This window comes from Hemiscyllium ocellatum, chromosome 6 (assembly GCF_020745735.1).
Source record: "Hemiscyllium ocellatum isolate sHemOce1 chromosome 6, sHemOce1.pat.X.cur, whole genome shotgun sequence".
NCBI classification, from domain to species: domain Eukaryota; kingdom Metazoa; phylum Chordata; class Chondrichthyes; order Orectolobiformes; family Hemiscylliidae; genus Hemiscyllium; species Hemiscyllium ocellatum.
Window position 1 is genome coordinate 27,395,265 of NC_083406.1, and position 25,865 is coordinate 27,421,129.

Genomic DNA, 25,865 nt, shown 5'->3' on the forward strand with positions numbered 1-25,865 from the left:
TCTCAATACCAGAAACTTGACTTTTCGTGCTACATTCCCCTGAAAGTCCATCATCCCCTACATTTTCCAAAACAGAACACTTGTTTGAAATGGGGATAGCTACAGAAGACTCCTGTACTACCCGCCTGCTTTTCTTACCTTTCCTAGAGTTAACCCATCTACCTGATTGTATTTGCGGTTTTTCTCCATTCCTATAACTGCCATCCATCTCACCTCCTAGCTCTTGTAAAATCCTCATTGCCTTTAATTGTTGCTCCAACCGATCCATTCAATCTGACAGGATTAGCAACCAACAATACTTATTGCAGATGTCATCCTCAGTAACCCTTAAACTCTCCCGAAACTCCCGCATCTGACAAGAAGTGCATATCACTCTACTAAAGGCATTTTTCTCCTTCCAATTTATAGATCTAGAAAATAGCACTGTATTATTGCTCGACAAAACGCTGCTCCAGGCTAACTTAATACTTCTGTCTTATATTTTTAAAATTTAATCAAGAGACAGATCCCAATAAAAAATATATAATTCAGAGAGAACCCACTCTACTCAGTAATGTAGATTTACAGCAAGGCTATACTTAAAACTATCTACTTATCTGTTTCTGTGCTGTGATCTCTCCCAACAGATTCCTCCATGATCAGTTGTGAATTTCACTCTTTGTTAAGCTTTCCTAGACACACTCCAATGTCCGGCAATACATGAATCCAAACAGCAAAGGCAGTAACTGCGTAGATTCCCTACTGTGTCAGTTCGCAGTGTGGGGTTCATTCTCTCTCTCCCTGACAGACCATGTACCGGTTGCCTTTGTCTGTCTTTCTCCTTTTTAAAAGTGCTGTTGATTTGAATATTTTTTTCTCCAAAGTTCCAAAACAATTGCAACAGCATTTAAAACTGTAATTGTTGCTCCTAGAATTCAAGGAAATCACCCAACTCCTAATATACCTCAAAAAAGAGCAGCCTGTTACAGCTAGAAATTTTTCCTGTCGTCCATCTTGGATACCCAGAATCCTTCTGGTGTACATTATCTAGAATAATAGTCCAATGTCACACTAAATGGAATGCTGCAGTGTTGGAAATGGTACCTTTCGGATAAGATTTAAAACATAGATCTTTATCTACCCTCTCAACATGATATGATAAAAACAACTGACCGGATTATTTTGACGAAGAGCAGGGCGAGCTATTTTTCATCACCCTGTGAAGACATATTATGACAAACTCTGGAGCATGTAGAACATGAATTTGGGATTTATTTGACACTACCACAAGAGCATTGGAAAGAGTGGACATATGGAGAAGGTGCAAAACATGACCTACTCTTGGGGAATAATGCAGGGCAGATGACTGAGGTATCAGTGGGAGAGCACTTTGGGGCCAGCAAACATAATTCTATTTGTTTTAAAATAGTGATGGAAAAGGATAGACCAGTTCTAAAAGTTGAAGTTCTAAATTGGAGAAAGGCCAAATTTGATGGTATTAGACAAGAATTTTTGAAAGCTGATTGGAGAAAGATGTTCTCAGGTAAAGGGACGGCTGGAAAATGGGAAGCCTTCAGAAATGAGATAACAAGAATCCAGAGAAAGTATATTCCTGTCAGGGTGAAAGGGAAGGCTGGTAGGTATAGGGAATGCTGATGACTAATGAAATTGAGGGTTTGGTTAAGAAAAAGAAGGAAGCATATGCCAGGTATAGGCAGGATAGATCGAGTGAACCCTCAGAAGATATAAAGAAAGTAGGAGTATACTGAAGAGGGAAATCAGGAGGGCAAAAGGGGGACATGAGATAGCTTTGGCAAATAGAATTAAGGAGAATCCAAAGCATTTTTACAAATATATTAAGGACAAAGGGTAACTAGAGAGAGAATAGGGCCCCTCAAAGATCAGAGCTGAAAATGTGTTGCTGGTTAAAGCACAGTAGGTCAGGCAGCATCCAAGGAACAGGAAATTCGACGTTTCGGGCCAGAGCCCCGAAACGTCGAATTTCCTGTTCCTTGGATGCTGCCTGACCTGCTATACTTTAACCAGCAACACATTTTCAGCTCTGATCTCCACCATCTGCAGACTTCACTTTTTACCCCTCAAAGATCAGCAAGGTGGCCTTTGTGTGGAGCCATAGAAAATGGGGGAGATACTAAATGAATATTTTGCATCAGTATTTAGTGTGGAAAAGGATATGGAAGATATAGACTGTAGGGAAATAGATGGTGACATTTTGCAAAATGTCCAGATTACAAATGTCCAGATGTCCTGGATGTCTTGAAACGGTTAAAGGTGGATAAATCCCCAGGACCTGATCAGGTGTACCCAAGAACTCTGTGGGAAGCTAGAGAAGTGATTGCTGGACCTCTTGCTGAGATGTTTGTATTATCGATAGTCACATGCTGGAAGACTGGAGGTTGGCAAATGTGGTGCAACTGTTTAAGAAGGGTGGTAAAGACAAGACAGGGAACTATAGACCAGTGAGCCTGACCTCGGTGGTGGGCAAGTTGTCGGAAGGAATTCTGAGGGACAGGATGTACATGTATTTGGAAAGGCAAGGACTGATTAGGGATAGTCAACATGGCTTTGTGTGTGGGAAATCATGTCTCACAAACTTGGTTGAGTTTTTTGAAGAAGTAACAAAGAAGATTGATTAGGGCAGGGCAGTAGATGTGATCTATATGAACTTCAGTAAGGCGTTCGATAAGGTTCCCCATGGGAGATTGATTAGCAAGGTTGGATCTCATGGAATACAGGGAGAAGTAACCATTTGGATACAGATCTGGCTCAAAGGTAGAAGACAGAGGGTGGTGGTGGAGGGTTGTTTTTCAGACTGGAGGCCTGTGACCAGTGGAGTCCCACAGGATCGGTGCTGGGCCCTCTACTTTTTGTCATTTACATAAATGATTTGGATGCGAGCATAAGAGATACAGTTAGTAAGTTTGCAGATGACACCAAAATTGGAGGTATAATGGACAGCGAAGAGGGTTACCTCAGATTACAACAGGATCTGGACCAGATGGGCCAATGGGCTGAGAAGTGGCAGATGGAGTTTAATTCAGATAAATGCGAGGTGCTGCAGTTTGGGAAAGCAGATCTTAGCAGGGGTTATACACTTAATGGTAAGGTCCTAGAGAGTGTTGCTGAACAAAGAGACCTTGGAGTGCAAGTTCATAGCTCCTTGAAAGTGGAGTCTCAGGTAGATAGGATAGCAAAGAAGGTGTTTGGTATGCTTTCCTTTATTGGTCAGAGTATCGAGTACAGGAGTTGGGAGGTAATGTTACGGCTGTACAGGACATTGGTTAGGCCACCGTTGGAATATTGCGTGTAACTCTGGTCTCCTTCCTATCAGAAAGATGTTGTGAAACCTGAAAGGGTTCAGAAAAGATTTACAAGGATGTTGCCAGGGTTGGAGGATCTGAGCTACAGGGAGAGGCTGAACAGGCTGGGGCTGTTTTCCCTGGAGTGTTGGATGCCGAGGGGTGACCTTATAGAGGTTTACAAAATTACGAGGGGCATGGATAGGATAAATAGGCAAAGTCTTTTCCCTGGGGTCGGTGAGTCCAGAACTGGGGGGCATAGGTTTAGGGTGAGAGGGGAAAGATATAAAAGAGACCTAATGGGCAACTTTTTCACGCAGAGGGTGGTACATGTATAGAATGAGCTGCCAGAGGATGTGGTGGAGGCTGGTACAAATTGCAACATTTAAGAGGCATTTGGATGGGTATATGAATAGGAAGGGTTTGGAGGGATATGGGCCGGGTACTGGCAGGTGGGACTAGATTGGGTTGTGATATCTGGTCGGCGTGGACGGGTTGGACTGAGAGGTATGTTTCCATGCTGTACACCTCTATGACTCTATGACTCTATATCAGTCAATATTTAACCCTCAGCCAAGATCATTAAAAGAGTCACCTTCACCATTTGAGCATTTAATAGTTTATCTTTAGTAATAGAAAAATATCATGATTTTTAAACTGTGTTGAATCACATTAATAACAAAGAACAAAGAACAAAGAAAACTTACAGCCCAGGAACAGGCTCTTCGGCACTCCAAACCTGAGCCAATCCAAACCTACTGTCTAAACCTGTCACCCAATTCCTAAGCATCTGTATCCCTCTGCTCCCCACCTACTCATGCATCTGTCCAGATGCATCTTAAATGAATCTACCATGCCTGCCTCTACCACCTCTGCTGGCAACACGTTCCAGATGCCCACCACCCTCTGTATGAGTACTTTCCGCGTGTATCCCCCTTAACTTTCCACCTCTCACCTTGAAAACATGGCCTCTCATTATTGAATCTTTCATATTGGGAAAAAGCTTGTCTCTAATTCACCCTGTCTGTACCCTTCATGATTTTATAAACCTCAATCAGGTCCCCCCTCAACCTCATTTTTTCTAATGAAAACAAACCTAAACTACTCAATCTCTCTTCATAGGTAGCATCTTCCATACCTGGCAACATCTTTGTAAACCTTCTCTGCACCCTCTCCAAAGTGTCCACATCCTTTTGGTAATGTGGCAACCAGAACTGTACACAATATTCTAAATGCGGCCGAACCAATGTCTTGTACAATTTTAACATGACTTCCCAGCTCTTATACTCAATACCCTGTCCAATGAAGGCAAGCATACTATATGCCTTCTTGACTACTGTATCCACTTGTGCAGCAACCTTTAGGGTACAACGGACCTGCACTCCCAGATCTCTCTGCCCATCAATTTTTCTCAAGGCCCTTGTATAATTCGCTCTAAAATTAGACTTGCCTAAATGCATCACCTCATGTTTATCTGGACTAATCTTACTGAATATTCTTGTGCAGTATTTGGTGCTTTGGTTTTACATTTCCAGTTTCCTCTCTTTAAGGTGAGTGTCATCTACAAAACTTCTGTTGTTTTTTTTGATAAAGGCAGTTTGATATTCCAGTCTGCAGCCATTAAGACTATTTGAGCAGTTAACACATGGTAATTACCCAGTTACTATTCAACAGTTAAAATGCCATTTTCCGCTTTTCTGCACGTTAACTGCAAGTTAACCCATCCAATGGAACACAAGATGTAATAATACATATTAAACAGCTTAACAACTGGAACTGACCTTCCTGACCTTTGCTAACGAGTGCAACTTATTCTGTTGTGATGTAACTGAATAAAAATGACTTACTCAACCGCACTAAGATCTCAGCCACGTTTCAGAGGGCTCAAGTGTCATATTTTACTAAAAGAATTCATTAAACAAGAGAGAAGATATGACTGCAGAAAGCAATTTACCTACAGTTACTGATTCTTGAAATGGCTGAGGCCATCAACATCCACAAAATAAATAGCCCTTCAGAAAGCAAAAGCGATCTAGTGGACTGTGGAAAGAGGCTTAATAACATCAAAAAGACGGTAATAAAGGGCTATCAAGCTAAGACAAGGACAAAGTTGTAAACAGGAGAAAAAGAGTCCCTCTAAAAGAAAGAAAAGTGGACAAATAATTTCATCTCATGGGTGAAAATGAGACAGAATCAATGAGTCTCTGGATTCAGATATCAATCATATACAAAGTAGGCCAGCAGGTTACAGGTTACAGAAATGTGCATGGGAAAGTAAATGATAGTTACCCACAGTGCCTCCAGCAAGTCTGAAAGCTGCCAGACATACAAGAGAGCAGAATTATTGCTCATTTAACAAGCAGCTTTCTGTGGATGGTGCATACATTTAATATGGGTTGTTGGCCCTTTTATTATGATCAAGGAAGTGATACAGTATTACTGCTTCTGATGGAATCAATGGCAGCTTGCACTAACAAAACTAACCTTTATATTGAAAACCCTCAAAAATAATTTTGCAAGCTTAGTCAGACCATTGTAAGAATCAAATGAGAAGGGTTTAAGAGAATCTTAAAATGGTGGTTTTGGGAGTTGGGGGATTCAGTTGAGATCATCAGGAGAAGGTGTGGGAGTTAATGCAGGATAGGATAGGAATAGGGCATTACTAGATGAATTCAGGCTAGCAAATCTTAATAAATGAACGACTGCCAAGAACATTAGGATAGTGTAATATGGGGGTGACAAAGACATGCATGAGGTTTTCCAAGATAGATGGGCTGATGCAGAGCGTGAGTGAGCAATGAGCTGGAAATGGATAGCCTTTAGGATGGAAAGGTAGAAAGGCTTAGGGTGAAAGCTCAGCTTGTTTTCATACCTACACAATACTTAATGTACATCACTTATCTGAACACATCCCATTTGAACACTGAAATATAACCATTAGGTATCAAATTATGATCTCTACTTAAAATATATTAACAGTATCATACTTACAAATGAATATGATATCTGCAAAAGAAATACACATGAAATATCTTATAAAGCAAATTTCAAAGTTAAGGAATGAATAGTTATCCATTTGCAAGATATGGGCATTGCTGTGGATGGCCAGCATTTATTGCCTGCCCCTGGTTGCCCTTGAGAAGGTGGTGGTGACCTGCTTTCTTGAACTTCTGCAGTCCACCTACTGTGGGTTGACCAACAGTGCCATTAGGGAGGGAATTCCAGGATTTTGACCCACTGACAGTGAAGGAATGATAATATATTTCCAAGTCAGGATGGTGAGTGGCTTGGAGGGGAACTTGCAGCTTGTGGTATTCCTATACATCTGCTGCCCTTGTCCTTCTAGATGGATGTGGTCATGAGTGATTAAGTGACAATAATTAACTTGTACTATTAAGAAAACAATGATAGATTGGATGATTGGTAAACTCCACCTTTAATTTCATTCCTTCAGTATCCAGAAAAAATCTGATATTGAGTAAACAACAAAGTAAAATTGTTAATTTAGTACAAATAAAATCTAGATGAGGCTGAATAAAGACTGTAAACACTGCACTCCAAGAACTTATTACAGTAAAGTTGTTGTGATGATTTCAGTACGTGGATTTCACAGTTATGACTCATTTTGATATTGACCATTTATATAACTAAATTATTTGAAGAAAAAATTGGGGCTGATTCAAAGATACATTGATGCACTCTGTAATCTGATTATTGAGTACTCTAGCCTGAATCTGACATTTTGCTAGCTTAAATACGAGTTGTGCAAGTTTTTTGGATGGATTCCTGCCACATGGTCTTGTGAGATTTCTTGCCGTATCTTCCCAGGTGAGCCTTATTAATTACCTATCTCACTCCTCAGGTGTTACTTACATCTGATCCCAGCCCTATCTTACCATGTACTGTTCTCAGAACAACTTATCACTCACTGGATATCTGCCAAAAGATTGACATCCTTTGTGCCCACACCTTTGAAAGGCCACTATGCACCCGGACAAGTGTTTGCAATCTGGTGTTGCCCTTCACTGGCAACATCATGGCACAGCACTTAAAAAGCCTAGCTGCTCACAATACATAGTTGACATAGCTAACAGTACTGACACATACAACCTCGTTCTCTCACCCATATCTCTGCTTAATGACCAGGCCACGCGGTTTATCTGTCCTGCTACATCCAGTCTAAACATCTCTGAGTCACTGTTACTCTATCACTAGTGACTTCTTGTCATTGTTCTCTAGGGGAACATCACATATAGACAAGCAATTGAACATTTTCAAATATGCGATATTATTTACAGACAACGAAAGGGAACACAAACAAAACTAATAGAGTCTGAAGTTTGACCCCACAATGCAACCCCAACAGAATCCCTACAGTGTGGAAGCAGGCCATTCAGCCGATCCAGTCCACACCGATCCTCTGAACAGCATCCCTGCCAGAAGCACAACCCTACCCAACTCCTGTAACCTTGCATTTCCCATGTCCAATCCACCCAACCACTACATCCCTGGATACTATGGACAATTTAGCATGGGCAATCCACCTAACCTGCACATCTTTAGACTGTGGGAGGAAACAGGAGCACCTGGAGGCACAATGCTGGCATCATGACCAACAACAATTTAATATCCCATGATGGTGTGCTTCCATCTTCTACTCAGCTCCCATCTACAGAAATCTGCTGTCAGTCAGGTCCTGTCAGACTTGAAGCACCCAGTGCAGTTGAGCTCCGTCATGGAGAAGGAGAGTTTTTATCTTCCCAATGTCCTTGTGTTCCTCCTCCTCAGAAGACCACTCCTGTTCCCCCAGTTCCTCAACATTCAGCACATTACCTCCTTGCCTGCTTCAATTGTGCAGAGCATAACACATCAGGATGATGTGTTACACTCTATCTGGACTATGTTATCGGGCCTCCACATACAGATCCAAGCAGCAGAACCACGTTGTGAGGAAATCTATCTGCTCCATCATGGCACTGGTGGCAGCATTGTAAATCTGGGACCACATCAGACCAGGGGCTGTGCAATGGTGTCATATTCAATGGTTACAGTGAGCGTTCCTTGTCCCTCAGTAACCAACCTTGCAAGGCATCTGAACTGAGAATGTGGTGCTAGAAAAGCATAGCAAGTCAGGCAGCATCCGAGGAGCAACGGAATTGACATTTCAGGCATAAGCCCTTCATCAGGAATGGGCAATGACCAAGACATCGACTCTCCTGCTCCTCTGATGCTGCCTGACCTACAGAGCTTTTCTAGCACCACACTCTCAACTCTGATCTCCAGCATTTGTAGACCTCACTTTTTCCAAGGCAACTGGACCCTCAAACTTATCAGGTATATAAGAGTGCTCCAGAGTACGGGAGTTGTAACAGCTGTCTGCATTGTGGGCACAAGTGTGGAGCCCCTTCATGTGGATTAATTCTGAAGTGTTGTAATCTAGCCGTCCCTGTATCATGTGTGTGCAGTCAATGGCTCCCTCTAAGCTATGTGCATGATGAGCTGCTCTGATGTTCCGCAGATGGTGATTGCATTAGCAATCCAATCACGGCATTGACTTCTGGTCCTTGGAAGCTTATGCTGCCAGTAAGAAAATTATGGGGAACATTGTCCTGTGCTTGAAAGAAGACATCTATCCTCCAGAATCCAAGTGCCCGGGTTGCTGTACTAGCCTTGTTATCGGTGGGCAAAATGAACCAGCGCGACTTTTCACTGTTGGTATCAGTTACTGCCCTGATATGTATGTGGGAGCATGACTGAGAGATCCCACACAGGTCACTCATCACGAAAGAGCCAGTCACATAGCTGGTTAGAGCAACTGTCACCTTCACAGCCACTTGGTCTCTCACTCCTGCAGGCCAGAGGTCACCGTCCAGCATATGGCATCATTCTGTCAGTGTCCTGGGATATGTGGAGCCTGTGTCAACACTGTGCCTTGGTCTTACCCAGAGAACAGAATTGTGGCTTAAAATCTCTGGGCCTCCTGCAGACCTCTCTTGGCTTGTGGCTATGAACTCTGCCTGAGCTCACCGCTCTTTGTGAAACAGTGTATTGCTGCTGCACCCGGGCTTGCTGCTGACCCTGGTCCTCCTTTCACCTTTTTAGAAAGGCAGCTATAGAAACCAATATCTCACCAGTAGCAGGGCACAGGACTCTCAGTGGAAAATACATATGTTGGGAACACGAGGAGCAAAAGAGATTCTTAGATATCATAAAAGTGGTTGTTGACATATGCTGCTGATAAGGTCTGAATACATTCCCCCATAAACTGAGACATTCTGATTAACAAGGTCTAGGTCTCCACCATTCATTCAGTTTCAGGCTCAGCACATGTGGAATGTTGGCGAATGGTCCCATGCTGGCTGAGTGACCAGCACATCATATTTAAGGAGAAGTCTGCTGAGATCCTAACTCCTTGCTATTTCAGCCTCACACTACTCATTCAAATTTTCATTACATTCATTACAGAAGGTTATCAAAGGAGCGATGATGAAGTGATGATGTGACCCTACCACAGCACTTTGGAAGCTGCCTAAATAAAGGGTTGCCTTTAGTCAGCAATGGCCCTTTTTAAAGTCATATCTGCTAACATCACCATCATTAAGATACCAATGTTCAATTTTCAAGCACCAATAACATGCAGCAAATCAACATTGACCAGCATCTAACCACTCAACACATTTATTCAGCATGTGTAACAACTGGGGGATAAAATGATTACAAGAAGCATGGGTGCCACACAGGCAATGGCCATCTCCAGTAAGAGACAATCTAACTATTCCTCTTGATATTCAGTGATGTTACCATCATGTAACCTTGTGAAACATCCTGGGGTTTACCACTGATCAGAAATTCAATTGGACTCACCACATAAACACAGTAGCTACAAAAGCATGTCAGAGGCTAGGGATATTGCAATGAATAACTGACGTCCTGACTCCCAAAAACCTGTCAACCATCAACAAAGCACAAGTCAGAAGTGTGACAGAACAGTCCCAACTTGCCTCAATAGGTGCCACACCAACAACACTCAAGAAGCTAGACACCATCCAGGACAAAGCAGCATGCTTGATTGGCACAAGCATCCACTCCCTCCACTGCCAATGCTCAGTAACAGCAGTGTTACTACATACAAGATGCACTGCAAAAATTCACCAAAGATTGTTAAACAGCATCTTCCAAATCACAACCATCTCCAACGAGAAGAACATAGGAACACCATGACCTCTAAGCCACTCACCATCATGACTTGGAAATGTATCGCCATTCCTTCACTGTCTTTGAGTCAAAATCCTGGAACTCTCTCCCAAAGTGCATTGTAGGTCGACCCATAGCACATGGACTGTAGTGATTCAAAAGGCAGCTTACCACCATCTTCTCAAGGGCATCTAGGGAAATAAAAACTGACAAACCAGCAACGCCCAGGTCCCATGAAAGAAAAAACATTTGATGTAGCTAAGGTATGCAAACTTCTGCTTCACGCATTTGTTACGGAGTGTCCCAGTGTCCAGCAGACATGGATCCTTCACCCATGAAACTGACTTTGCCCACTCTGGGCGTGGTTCCAGCCATTTTCTTGTGGTCCTTCACATCCAGAGAATAGAAAGTAATGACAGGATCACAGCTCGCAAAAAACACCATCAACACCAGGGTTGGTCACCAGGTAACACACTCAGAACCTTCATATCCACTTTTGCCTCACCCTGCCCCGACTGATCATTTCCACCCATTCCCCGAACAGGGAGATTTACTATATTGAAATTCACCTCCAGCTCACCTCTCTAATTATGTATTTTAATGATGCCTATTCTATTCCTCTAATGTCCTCTTTTGAAGGTGATGGTAGTGATCACTGCCACTAACACTCCTGTAAAAGCTGCCCATGGCTTCTAATGCTGTTTTACATATATTCGTGGCTCCAACTCCCCCTAACCAGCAACCTCCCTCCTACCACACACACACACACACACACACACACACGCACATGCACACGCACACACACACACACACTCTGTGAATTTCCCTTCACGCCATCTTTGTCCCCGCCTTTACAAAAGCTCTTCTGGTTTCTCCGTCCTACCTTGACTGCCTCCCCCACTTTTGTGACAGTGGTCCTCCTACTTCCCTCACAGCAACACCTACCACCCACCCCCCCCACCCCCGTCCCCCCCAGCTTCCCCCCATCCAGACCCCACCCGGCACCCTTATTAATAAATAGGAGATGAACTCTGAGGACTGTGTTCATCCAGTCCTCTGACCAATTTCAACGAGCAGTGCCTGTACATGAAAGACCAGATCCCTGACTGCTGTTTTTGCAGCTCCCAGACTGACATTATTTAACTCCCTGCTTGGTGGTGACAGCCCTACAGGGCTGACCATTTATCAGACATTCGTCATGATGCTTGTCAGAAGCATAAAAGATCACGCAAGATACTCCCTAACATCAAGATAGACCTTACTGGACTTCTCATCTGATTCTCCTACCAATCTTGCCATATCCCATGTCACTCAGACCCCGATAAAACTATATGCTTTGTCATTAGGCCTTTTCTGCACAGCTCTAAATGAGGCCCAGATTTTACGTTCATGAAGCAGTGGGGCAATCACATTCCATTAATGTTAAAAAGTACATTGTTCAGCAACAAAGCAACTCCCTGGCAATAAAACTTCAATTTTATAAATGTGGTAGCACAATCATTCTGAAGTTAATCGCTGTTTTAATTAGATATTTAATTAAAATTATTACTACTTGCTTTTACTTTCTCTTTGTACATACTAATGCTATTTTGTTATGTCACACAATGTACTGCATACCTTGAAGAAATATGAATGTTGAATCCTTACTGTCGCAGAGCAAGTGACCTGATGGTATAAAGGTCTCAGTCTCCATCTTACTGGAGCCCTTTGTAGCATGATACACTGAGGCAAGATTTCTGACAAAATTGTTTCGACATGGCAGTTCTATGATTGTTATATATCATAGAACTGATTGATGTCAGAAGCTACTTTCAATATTATGTTACTCATTTCAACTATGTATGTTATGGGAGCTAAAGTAAGCTTGACCTCATCAGGGATGAAAACCCCATGAAGTTAGGAGGCCCATCACCATGTCTATGGCAGATTGTGAGTGCAGATTCTATCAGGCTAATCATGGTGCCTATTTATAAACAAAATATAATCTTACTTTCTGTGCATTATTTAAATATAATTTATACTTTTTGATTTGTAGCAATTTTCAATAAATCTGTCTGGGGGCTTTATGATGTATCTCTAAAAGCAGATGGGCTTGAAACCAGGACTTCTGGCTTCGAGATAGGTACACTATCACTGTATCACAAAAAAAACCCTTCCTGGATTAGGTCATGCATGTCCCACTGAGAATTTGTCAATATGCTTGATTGAAGAGCCACACTGTTAATTCATTGTTCATAGGTGTCACAGAATTCCTTGGAGAGGGTGCTGCGCTGATATCAATAAGTTTGCAGTGATTGGAACCAGGTGGATCACATTGACTATGAGATCCTTGATTGGGGCCAATATAAACAGGGCATTCAGCGATCTCCTGACTTCAGGGACTGACTCTGAGCTGAATGGTCACAGCCAGTGTGCAGAGCTAACTTATTTACTTTATTTACAAGTAAATAAAGGGTGATGGGATATTGGCCTCTGTGCAGTTATTTCAAAGTTGATGCTGAGAAACACAGAAATTGTTAGTGTAGTAATCTGTGGATACTGTCACATTACCATTGACCCCAGTATGTAGCTCTTAAAAACCTCTACATCTAATGGGTTAAACAAAGAAGGCCCCAAAATCTTTTAAGTTGGCTGATGGTCCAACAACATGAAGTCAATGTTCCTGGAATGATTCCCGTTGTGCAGCATCCATACCCAAAGGATACTGGTAGGTATCTTACCAGCAATTTTGCGTCCTGTCTTACTAACAAGAGAAGCTCTTATGGCACAATGGGTAGTGTCCCAATGTCTAAACTAGAAGCTCTAGGTTTGAGTGCTACTCCAGGACTTGATGACGTGGAAGATACATTTATAACATGGCTGAGCAGTTCCATCATAAACTTGCCAATCTTTCCAATCAAGTAACAAGAGTGCTTGAGTCTGCCTGGTGGTCATGCATGATGTAGGGTGACTTGCCTGAAGCTCTAGACTCTAGTGACTTGTTCAGGACCTGTTCTAAGAAAAACCTTGAGATGGAAACAGTACATGTTTTGTCTGCCTAATGTAATGACATGGAGAAGACTCTAAGGGGACAGGCAAATAAGGCAGGTGCCCACCCAGACTTACCTCCTTACCCTATCACTGCATTTCCTATGGCTAATCCAACTAGCCTGCACATCCCTGGACACTACGGGTTATTTAGCATGGTCAATCCACCTAACCTGGGCATCTTTGGATTGTGGGATGAAAACGGGAACACCTGATGGAAACCCACTCAGACACAGAACCCAACCTGGCAGGAAGTACTCCAGATATTCAGATTTTTGTTTTGCAAGTGGCAGTCGGGTAATGGGAGTTGGGCTCACTGTCCCTTGAAAGTGTTCAGAGGAAGCCATAATGGTGATCTGAAAGGCCCATTTTGGCAAAAATAACCATCAAAACAAAAATACTCCAGCACATATCCTTCCTGTGCCAAATATGCCTCCCATTTCAATTCATTCACCCACTTCAACCCTTTGTGCCTCCTTATCCCATCATTGCCAACCTCCAGACCTTTACCATCCCTCTCTAGCCCCAAACATCAGATAAGCCATCAGGTTATTAAAAAAATTGTTTAGGTGCAACAAATAATCAGAAGACGACTTGTACTGGATCCAACCAAATTACTCAAGGATATTGTGGTCTGCTTCAGCACGTCAAAATTTGCCCGGGCTAGACAAATTATGACAGTGCAGGTACAACAGACCTCAACTAGTTACTGAAGTTAATCCTGATCTACACCAATGACATCTGCTATACTTACCCATTAGTTAGAAGATGTATAATAAATGACAACTTTAAAGAAGCGCTTGAATCACTAATTTGATTAATTTTATTTATTATTATATGTAAGTTGTTACACAATATAGTAAAACGTGTTGTGTGGTGTTGTCACACTGTGGCACCATCTTAAAACACAGAAACAAAACATAGGATACAAAGGCATAAAAATGAAGAAAGTGTCCAACTTTACAGTTCTTCATGTTAAGTGCACCATCATGGGCCATGAGCCTAGTGGGCAGGCATGAGATCCCTTCACTGCGCTGCCATCATGGAAATTAAACTGTTTCGGCACCATCTTGTCTCCACCAGAGCCCTCGTCACTATAAGGCCTCACTGGACTTGGCCAATGCTATTGCTACTGATGCTGTCGGGTACCATACCAGACAAACCTGACTCCACCACTGCCATGAGTCTGGTTTGCGCCCACTTCGCCAATGCAGCTGCTTCTGATGCTGCCGGGTCTCACACTGGGCCCAAACGCACCTCTGCCCTTCCGCTTTGAACAGACGCCACCAGGAATCCAAACTCATTTCCACTGCAGCAGCCACCAGTCAGCACTAGGACCGCCACCAAGAATCCAAACCTTCCTCCTAAGCTGCTGCCATGAGTCTGCGCTGCTGGGTCTGCTTGGGCCGCTCTGCTGAGCCCACTCACTGCTGATGGCATTGGCCAGAATGAGTTCTTCACCAAGAGGTAAAGAAAGGTAAATAGAAGGGAAAACAAATGAGAATAGAGAGGAAAGAGAGAAAATAAATGAAAAGAAAAGTGGATGGAGCGAATGAGCGTCAGGCTCAGAAGCCCCACTTCACCACCATCTTTCTTTCCACACTGGAAATGCTAAGATGTTTAGGAAGATTTGATTGGCCTCTTTAGGAGTGGCCTTGGAGTGACATCATCAGAGAGAGCATCAAAAGAATCAAAGTCATTGCTATCACTTAAAAGTCAGCATTGAGATTCATGTGTAACTTGAGAAGTAAGCATAGCTGTTAATCTTGTCAAGATCATAGACTTTCTGCAATAATCTCCTGTATATGCTTCCATGACCAATGGATAGAGCTAAAGGAAGGACAAAAAGATGTACCATCAAGCCCAGTACCAGCTGTAGCCTTCAACAGCTGCTGAATAGCCTCAACATGAAGAAGTGCAGCTGAAGGTCCTTTCAGGATGTGTAGGAGGTACAGAAGGCTCAGAGTTAATCATCTATGATGCCATTCCCTTCAGTTGAAAAAGACTCACTGTCACCACAGAACGAGGCTATCCTGGGACACTGACATGGACAATACCAATTCTGGAGTGGGACCTGGACCTGAAGGGGTGGATGGTCATCCTGTCCCAGTGGCTGTCAAGGTGTCAGCTGCAGCAAACATATATGTAACTGACTGATTCCAAAACCCACTAGGGACCTGTGTGGGATCCATCAATCCTTGAAAAGCAAATGTGACAAGGCCATTATTGATGCACTTCCTGTCAGATCTCACCACATTTCCCAATGGCAAGGTCGATCCTGCAGTCTAGGCTGCAGGTATTGCTGGCTTCCCCTAGGTGTGGACACATTTCATTGTAAATGCCATATCACATCCCAGCTGAGTTCATCAATAGAAAAGGATTCCATTTCATCAATGCACATGTCATCTTTAATCATCCGTGTCACAGGTATCCTCGGAGCTCCATCAGTATTGTCATATTTCTGATTTGTTTCAATGTCCTGATTTTTTACCAATAGTTATTAAGATACTAAAATACCTTTCACATCCTTGCCTGATGATTTCACAAGAAGAAAGTGAGCACTGCAGATGCTGGAGATCAGAGTCGGGAATGTGGTGCTGGAAAGCACAGCAGGTCAGGCAGCAGCTGAGGAGCAGGAGAATAGACGCACCAGGCATAAGCCCTTCATCAGGATCGGGGCTTATGCCTGAAATGTTGATTTTTCTGCTCCTCGGTTGCTGCCTCACCTGTTGTGCTTTTCCAGCACCACACTATTAACGACTGATGATTTCACTATACAACGCCCAGTCTGAGGTCAAGTGTCGATCTAATGCAGCCCAGTCTTCACACAGGACCATCTAGAGCAGATTCTAGGTCTCCTGAAGTTGAGGTTGAGTTTCTTGGATTGGTTGGGGGGCCTTTACAGTTGAGTCCAAGCAAAATGTTTGGCACAATCTTAACATGCAGCAGGCAAACAGAAGAGCTGGGACAGAAGCAGCAGTATTCAAATGCGGAATATGAGGCTTTGAGCAAGAGGAATATCACTTTCAGCATCATAGAGCAGAATTATGGCAGGCACAAAAAGCCAGGCAGGACTTAATTGGCATCCAGTTCCAAACTGACGTGAACTAAGTGCAATCATCATTCGTTGTCCATAAATTTTGTTGTTGCTCAAAAGGCCAGCAGTCCTGATTTGCTTTGTAGTAGCAAATATAGCCTTTCTGTTTTCTTTTCTCCTTAGCTTTTGCTGAGGTTTGATAAACTGCAACAATTTCAACTATTTGAAGGCTTTGTAGTGTAGATGCTCTCACATTGAATAAAGAGAAATGTTATGCTAGAGTGGCACTCCCTTAGACTGTATTCCAACATGGTAAAGCCCCAATGAAGGGTGTATGGAAGGCTATATAGCTTAATTCTTGATATTGCAGTTACAATGACAGACAGACAGCTAATGAAGTAAAATGTGAGCTTGCATTTGCAGTGAACTGTTGTGTGCCAACTATGTACCCTCATAGTTTTCCCTTTTCATTCTGCTCCCCCAGCATATCCACAGTGAAGGGCACTTTCTGGTTGGCAGTGATTGACCTGGAACACAGCTAAACTGTAAAATAGTGCCAATGTTGGAAATCCCAGGAGGTCACAGCAGTGGCAAGCATTATTTCAACTGGTGAATTCACAACAGTGTGCAATACACCATGAAGGTGAAGTCCATAATAAGGTGAGTAGTGTAAAACTGTGTGAGAAAACTCAATAGGACTCACAAAAACTCCCTGAGATGGACACTTTGCCATTGAGATAATTTTAGGTAAAATACAGCCTGAAATGGTTGGCAGACACTGAACATCGCGAAGTAAAAATTCTGCTTTTGCATGATGGAGAGTCTGCTTTGGCACAAATAATGAATACATTGAAATACTTACAGTTCAGATGATTTTGCAAGAAGGAAGCAAAGCTCTAAGTCATTTTAACACTCTGATTGCAATTCTGCCTTGAAATTCCTTCAGGTTATTTCCTTTTATTTCCATAAACTGTCAAGCTGATCACTGACTTTCATTTTATCTTAATCTATTTGATTTGCAGCAATGATTGATATTATTGAATTTTGAGCTGTTGGTATGACATGGTATTCACACTGAAGGTTGAATTGTTCTGACATGACTAATTCAAGTTTATCAATTGGTTCCACATATTGCTGCTTTGACTGGGAAAAGGTTATACGTAGTTTGTATATTAGCAGATCTTGGGCATGTTGGAAAGTGCTCTGTTGGTGAATAATCAAAAGGGAAATGGTGTAAATAACCTATCCCTTGAGCAGTGCTGGTGGATAGGCCATCAATCTGAAATACTAAGTCTCTTTCTCTCCTTCTCTATAGATCCAGCTAGACTTATTGAGTATTTCCAGAATTTTGTGTTCTTAATTTTAGATTTCCAGCATTAACATTTTTTTGCTTTAGTCTTTGAGTACTCATTCAATATTTGTAAAACACGTGGTAATTGCATAATATGAAGTATTTTTCATGGCCAGAAACAGATAATGCCAAAGTAAAACTATTACCAACTGATGGATCAGCATGACATAAAATACACAATGCTACAATGCAACATGTGAAAGAAAGATTTGTACTTCTATACCTCATTTCAAAACCACTGGATATCCCCACAGGATATTACAGCCAATGAAATACTTCTGAAGTATATTTACTGTTGTAATATAGGAAATGTGGCAACCAACTTGTGCACAGCAAACTTGCATTAAAAAAAAAGTGTTAATGATTGGATCTGTTGTTGGCTGTATACTGAGCAATAAATATTGGTGAGCACATGAGGGAGCCTCCTCCTGAACTTCTTTCAAATACTGTCATGGGATTCTTCACAGCTAAGGGGCAGACAGCACTTTGGTTTAACTTAATATCTCACCTGAAAAGTAACACCTCTTAACAGCATGGTACTGCAATAGCCTGTCAGCTAGATTTTGTTCTTGAGTCTCTAGAGTGGAAATTGAAACCACCAGTATGGGTGGGACTAAGTAAGTCATAGCTAATGCCTTCAGTATGTTCAGGTTTTTTATACAGAGGGGTTTTTGTGACAGATTTGCAAATCACTTTCGTGGTCTAACCGTCTAGATGCAGAAGGTACCAATGTCAGCTTGAACAGAACTTGCTGAACAAGTCACAACGGTGATGAAGTAGCAAGATTGGTTTCATCATCTTTGGGCACATAAAATGAAATGTAGTTGAGATTTCAACTTCTGCTCACCCCATACCAACATCTGTGAGGAGTGTAAATGGTTGGGAAATTCATTCACATACAGATGTATCTCGGTTCCCTGGGTTTTGGGGGCAGCTGTGGACAATATATTGAGACCTGCATAGTGTGCACTGCATTCTTCAATGATGTCATTATGGAATCTCCTAAGACAACTTCAAGTCCCGCACTGGCATAATGGTTCCAGAACTACATCACACATCGCTAAATTTTATTAACAACATACAATTTGTTCTTTATTCAATCCATTAGATATTCAAGTGTATGTAAAAACAGTAAAGTGGGAGATATATTATATAGAAACATTGTCTGGGATTTCACTGCTATGGGCTTTCTGAGAATTGTATGGGGGGAGGAACCAGAATTTAAGCTACAGATAGCAGCATTTAGTAACTTTGATAAATGAAGTGGAAATAGGAAGCACTGTAATTTGTAAAGAATGCCATAAACATTTTGTAATCCAGACCATGTACAACTGTGTGTTTTTTAAAACAGTAGTTAAGTTGATATACTTCATCAACAGGTTGTGATACAAGTTTAATGTACTATGTTACAGAAAAGACTTACAACTGGGATTCATGACAAACTGCACCAATTAACAAATGCCTCTTTAAAGCCATCATGATCTGTGAGTAGTCCTTTTTAAGGCAGCCAGCTATTGTAGAACTAAACTGGAATTTATGGTGATCTGAATTAACACGGAGAAGCTGGATGAATATAAGTAATTACATTGCCATTGAGAAAGGTTGTTGTTCTTATGCACAGGCAGCCAGAATGATTTAAATGAATCCCACTTGACCTCTCCATTAAAAATGCAGACAGAAGTTGCTCTTTGACCTCTTTGATTGATTAAAAACAATCACATTTCAATTGCAGTGCAAAGAGGACATTTGTTGCAGCTTGTAGGAAACACATTCAATAATGGTAGCATTCCCGTATCTAGTTTAATTAATGAACTGCCCTACTGCAGCTTTCAGATGAATCTTATGAAGAGTACATATCTTGAGTGTAATATTTCTCATCTTCAAGCAAAATTAATTGACATCACAGTAGCCAATTTCAAATTGTATGTGATTTTCTTTTGATTCCTGCTTCAAGTTACAGTAACTTCATAAAATCCTAATCATGTCGTATTTGCCATTGGAGACTTGAAGAATCATTGAACACATGCATCATGGAAGAAAATATGTTTTAAAGACTTGGAAATCCATGAAGAATTATTAAATGCAGTGTGGCAGGTAATATCCGTGTTTAGGAAATGATAAAATCTGCTGCATTTGACAATGCAAACCCTTTGCAACAATTCTGGAAATTTCTTTGAGAAACTGCAGCTGAATTGGTATAGTAGCTGTGCTTTGAATATTCAGCTTCAAGAGAATATTAGGGCCACCTTAAAACAACTAGCATGTTGCATATTACTGTTGAGATAGTTTGTTTTAACTTCAATTAAAACACCACATTTAATCACTAATTTTGTGGGGAAAGTGAGCATTTGAAGAAAAACAGAAGCATTTGTTCTTAGTCATGTATGAATGTATTAAATTCTTATGTATAAAGTACACCAATTGATTTTCCTAATTCTAGTTCTGGTATTCTTATTTCTTATTTCCTGATCAACTTGGACAACAGCTAGACAATGGCTTTGAAAACTATTCCTGCAGCTCCATAATTCCACATTAATTGTCTTTGATTTTTACCACTATCATTGACAATGCACGAGTTCAAGGTCACTACCTCTCACTGTGTTAAATGTTCTTCCTCATATTCCTCTCTGTGTTCCATGTCAAAAAAACCTTAAATCTATCCAAATCTGAAATTGCTGGAAAAACTCAGCAGATCTGGGCAAAGAAATCAGAGTTAATATATCAGGTCAAGTGATCCATCCTCAGAACTCAATCTATTTTTCAATCTATTCTGTAGTTCTTGGTTCAGTCGACTAATATGGTGTGATTTTCTTTATCTACTTTCCATAAATCTGTCATAATATTGTACACAACTATTAAATTTCTGCTCAGTTTCCTTTGCTGCAAAGTAAACAACCCAACTTTTGGATTGCTTGGGATTTCAATATGCAGGTGGACTGGGAAAATCAGGTTGGTAGTGGATTGCGAGAAAAGGAACTTGTGGAATATTCACAAGATGGCTTTTTGGAGCAGCTTGTGGTGGAGCTCACAAAGGAACAGGCAATGCTGAATTTTGTTGTACAATGAGGCAGACTTGATAAGGAAGTTTAAGGTGAAGGGACCCTTAGGAGGCAGTGATCATAATATGATTTAATTTACTCTGCAATTTGAGAAGCAGAAGATAGAATCAGAGGTTATGGTGTTACAGTTGAATAATGGCAACTACAGTGGCATGAGGGAGGAGCTGGGTAGGATTGACTGGGAGAGGAGCCTAGCAGAAAAGACAGTGGAACAGCAATGACAACAGTTTCTAAGAGTAATTCAGGAGACATGGCAGAGATTCATCCCATGGAAAAAAAAAGCATGGTATAGGGAGGATAAGGCAACTATGGCTGACTAGGCAAGTCAAAGATAGCAGATAAGCAAAAGAGAAAGCATGTAATGTGGCAAAGGACAGTGAGGAAAAAAGAGGATTGTGAAGTTTACAAAGACCAACAGAGGACAACAAAACAAGAAATAAGGAGGGAGAAGCTAGCCTGTAATATAAAGGAAGACTGTAAGAGTTTCTTTAGATATATAAAGGCAAAAGAGAGGCAAAAGTGGACATTGGACTGCTGGAAAAATGACACTGCAGAGATAGTAGTGGGGAACAAGGATGGCTGAGGAACTGAATAATTACTTCACATCAGAGTGGAAGACACGAGTAATATCCCAAAGATTCAAGAGAGTGAGGGGGCAGAACTGAGTATGGTGGCCATCACCAAGGAGAAGGTGCTAGAAAAACTGAATGGTCTGAAGGTGGATAAATCACCTGGACCAGATGGACTACACCCCAGGGAGATAGCTGAAGTGATACTGGAGACATTAGTGTGATCTTTCAGGAATCCCTTAAACCAGGAAGGGTCCCAGAGGACTGGAAGATCGCTAACGTGACACCCCTGTTTAAGAAGGGAGTATTGCAAAAGAGGGAAAATTGCACACTGATTAGCCGAACTGCCATCGTGGGTAAGATTCTGGAATCCATTTCTAAACACTGGGAAGTGTATGGTAAATTAGGGCAAAGTCAGCATGGTTTCATCAAAGGGAGGTCATGTCTGACCATTCTGCTAGAATTCTTTGAGGAAGTAACAAACAGGTTAGACTAAGGAGAGCCAATGGATATTATCTACCTGTACTTCAAGAAGGTCTTTGACAAAGTGCCGCACAGGAGGCTACTAAGTAAGATAAGTGCCAATGGTGTCAGAGGCAAGGTGCTAGCATGGATAGAAGCTTGGCTGTCAGACAGAAAGCAATGAGTGGGTATAAAAAGGGTCCTTCTCAGGACGGCAGCCAGTGACAAGTGATGTTCCACAATGCTCCCTGTTGGGACCACAACATTTCACTTTCTACATTAATGATCTAGATGAAGGAACTGAGGGCATTCTGGCTACGTTTGCAGACAATACAAAGATAGGTGGAGGGACAGGTAGCATTGAGGAGATGGGGAGGCTGCAGAAAGATTTGGACAGGTGAAGGGAGTGGGCGAAGAAGTGGCGTCTTGAGTACAACATTGGAAAGTTGAGGTCATGTACTTTAGTAGATGAATAGTAGATGAATGGACTATTTTCTAAATTGGAAGAAAATTCAGAAGTCTAAAATACAAAGAGACTTGTGAGTTCTAGACGAGGATTCATTCAAGGTAAACTTGCAGGTTGAGTCAGTAATTAGGAAAACAAATGCAATGGTAGCATTTGATTTGAAAGGACTTGAATATAAAAGCAAGAATGTACTTCTGAGGCTTGAAAAGAGACCACAACTGGAGTATTGTGCACAGGTTTGGGCCCCATATCTCAAGAAGGATGTACTGGCCTTGGAGCGTGATCAGAGGAGTTTCACGAGAATGGTCTCAGGATTGAAAAGCTTAACATACAAGGAATATTTGAGGACTCTTGGTCTATACTTAATGGAGTGTAGAAGGGTGAGGGGGGATCTAATTGAAATATACACAATACTGAATGGCTTGAACAGAGTAGAGGTTGGAAAGGTGTTTCCGTTGGTAGGAGAGACTAAGACCCGAGGTCACAGGCTTGGAGTAAAGGGAAAATCTTTTAGAACAGAGATAAGGAGATTCTTTTTCAGCCAGAGAGTGATGAATCTATGGAATTCATTGCCACAGAAGGCTGTGGAGGTCAGATCAATGAGTACATTTAAGCCTGAGAGAGTTAGGTTCTTGAGTTTCATGGGTTACGGGAAGACTCAATGGGCTGTATGGCCTAATTTCTACTCTTATGTCTTATGGTCTAACTCATCATGGGCACGTACCTTTCCAGTCAATGTTGACATCCACTCAGAATTACAGATTGCTGCCATTGGTCTTCATGCAATGGAAAAGCCTTATCCTTAACCCACATATCTTGTAGCACAGCATGTCCATAAGGGTATGATTTGTTTCCTTTTCTTTCTGCCTTTTCACAAACATGGTGTAACTCAAAGCCTGATGAAGCATGATGGACAAATTGCCACCATTTTGAACAGTTGTGAGTAAACGCCTTCCTGTAATTAATATCAATGCTGACATGCAAGAATAACATCCAGCCTGTCTTTGAAGCAATTTCTTTGTCCTCCCCTGGAAAGTTGGTAATGTGTGTGTAGAGAAAACAAGATCTGGAAATGTTTAAAAAATGCTCTTCTGCATCATTGATCCAAAATCCAGTCTCACTTCAGTACAGGGAAGCAGTTCTTTACACTAAGATTAGTGTTGTAGACAAAATCCTACATCTCTGAAATCATTTGGCCAATCTCTTCTGTACCTTCTTTGAACTCTCAAGTTTAGTGGCTAGGTCTGAAACCTCTGACAATAAAACTGAATATGTATTTGAAAAGGAAAGCGATTCCAGGGAAATGAGGACAACGCTGCACAGTGAAACTAATTAGATGGTTCTTTCAGAAAGTTTGCGTAAGTACAATGGGCCCGTTTCTGTGTTGTGTGAATGCTGCCCTGGGGCAGCCAGTAGGAGATGCAAGATTGGCTCAGAAATTGTTAAGCATTTTCTGTTTATCGTTTATTGAATTGGTTCTTGGAGTTCAGATCCAGTGTTCAGCAGCTAGGAACATCGTTGGTGCAAATTAATATCCTCCCACATCAGTGCTTCACGTGATCGTTCCAACTCATAGTATTCTTAGCTAACTGAACTGCTGATGGTTTCATGCTTGCCCACAGAGTGATACGAGATAAAAATAATGACTGCAGATGCTGGAAACCAGATTCTGGATCAGTGGTGCTGGAAGAGCACAGCAGTTCAGGCAGCATCCAAGGAGCAGCAAAGTCGACGTTTCGGGCAAAAGCCCTTCATCAGGAATGGGCTTTTGCCTGAAACATCGATTTCGCTGCTCCTTGGATGCTGCCTGAACTGCTGTACTCTTCCAGCACCACTAATCCAGACACAGAGTGATACTGACAGTCACAAAATACTATTATTATTTTCCTTAGCTTGTGCTGTATTTATTAAATTTAGCTAGCTCAGCTTTACAGTTTAAAGTGTATGCAAATCTCCAAAGTGCTCTCTGGGTTGTTGGATAAATTAAATTATAATAAGACTCACCACAGGGGTTCTCCCAGAAGGGAGGAACATTTCATAATTTGAGATAAATAAAGTGAGGCAAATGCATTGTGTACTCTGAGATGAGGGCCACACCATGTTCAGTGCCTATTCTGGACTGAATGAGGGATCTCATTGTGAGGCCTTACACTTAACCACAGTGCTGAGGAAGGAAAAGGAGCCAGGTTTTTTTTCTAAGGACAATCCAGTTTTGAAACTAAATTGTGAACTTTTTGAATGAGTAGAGACTTGGGTTTAGTTATAATATCCATCATGGTCGAAGTAGCGTGTTGCTATTCTTACTTAGTTCACAAATAAGCAATACCACTTAGCAATATACCACACATCAATAATTACTTCTTAATATTGTATGTACTTGCTATTAAATAAAGATTTTCTGATGGGTCGAAACAGCACCAGGTGCTATTTCATTAACAAGGAACTACAAACACGATGACACACACTCAGTCAAGTGGAAAACACATTTATTATCTGGTTTCTTTATATTTACATCCATTCATGCAAAAGTGAAGGAAAGTTTTAGCCTGCTAGCTACCTTTTCTTTGCTATGCTCATTTAATAAAACGCAACAATGATGGTCGAGGTCTAGCAGTAATAACGGTGGTGAAACCAGCAGGTTTCATGGCTGCTCCCCTTGTGAAACTATTCATGACTTCTACAGTCTGCACATGTACTGTTGAAAACCAAAATCCAAAGGTTGCTGTAAGTGGATTTTACACAAACATAGGATGTACTGAGCATGAGTTACCGTTAAAACTTATTCTATCTCTGGAAGGTTTATTTTATTCTAGTACATGCAAATTACTTGAACATTTTATAACGAGAAATAATTTCAGTATAAATTAGTTCATATTAAGCTCTGATGTATTATAAAAGCTAGCATAAATTATAGCTAATTTTAATTGACTATAATAAGTCTAAATTCAGCATTAGTCGAGATAATATTGCACAGTGAAGATCAGAAAATTAATATTACATTTTTTGAGCCCATTAAGAATATCTCACAGAGCAATTAAACGTGGTGTACTCAACAGAAAGTGTGTAGACTTTACCAATGCACTGACTCACTCCTTTTATATCATCCTCTTGTGTATTGTGGGTATGCAGAGCCAATACATTGCCCACCCCCACCCCCACCCCACGAGGCTCCTATTCAATGGCCTACTGCCCATCAAAATGCACATGGTCTGCCATGCTCTAACAGAGTGACCGGTAGCCACTCCAAACCTGCAAGGTCGGAAAACCTACATGCTTTAGATTAGATTCCCTACAGTGTGGAAACAGGCCCTTTGGCCCAACAAGTCCACACTGACCCTCTGAAGAGTAACCCACCCAGACCCATTTCCCTCTGACTAATGCACCTAACACTATAGGCAATT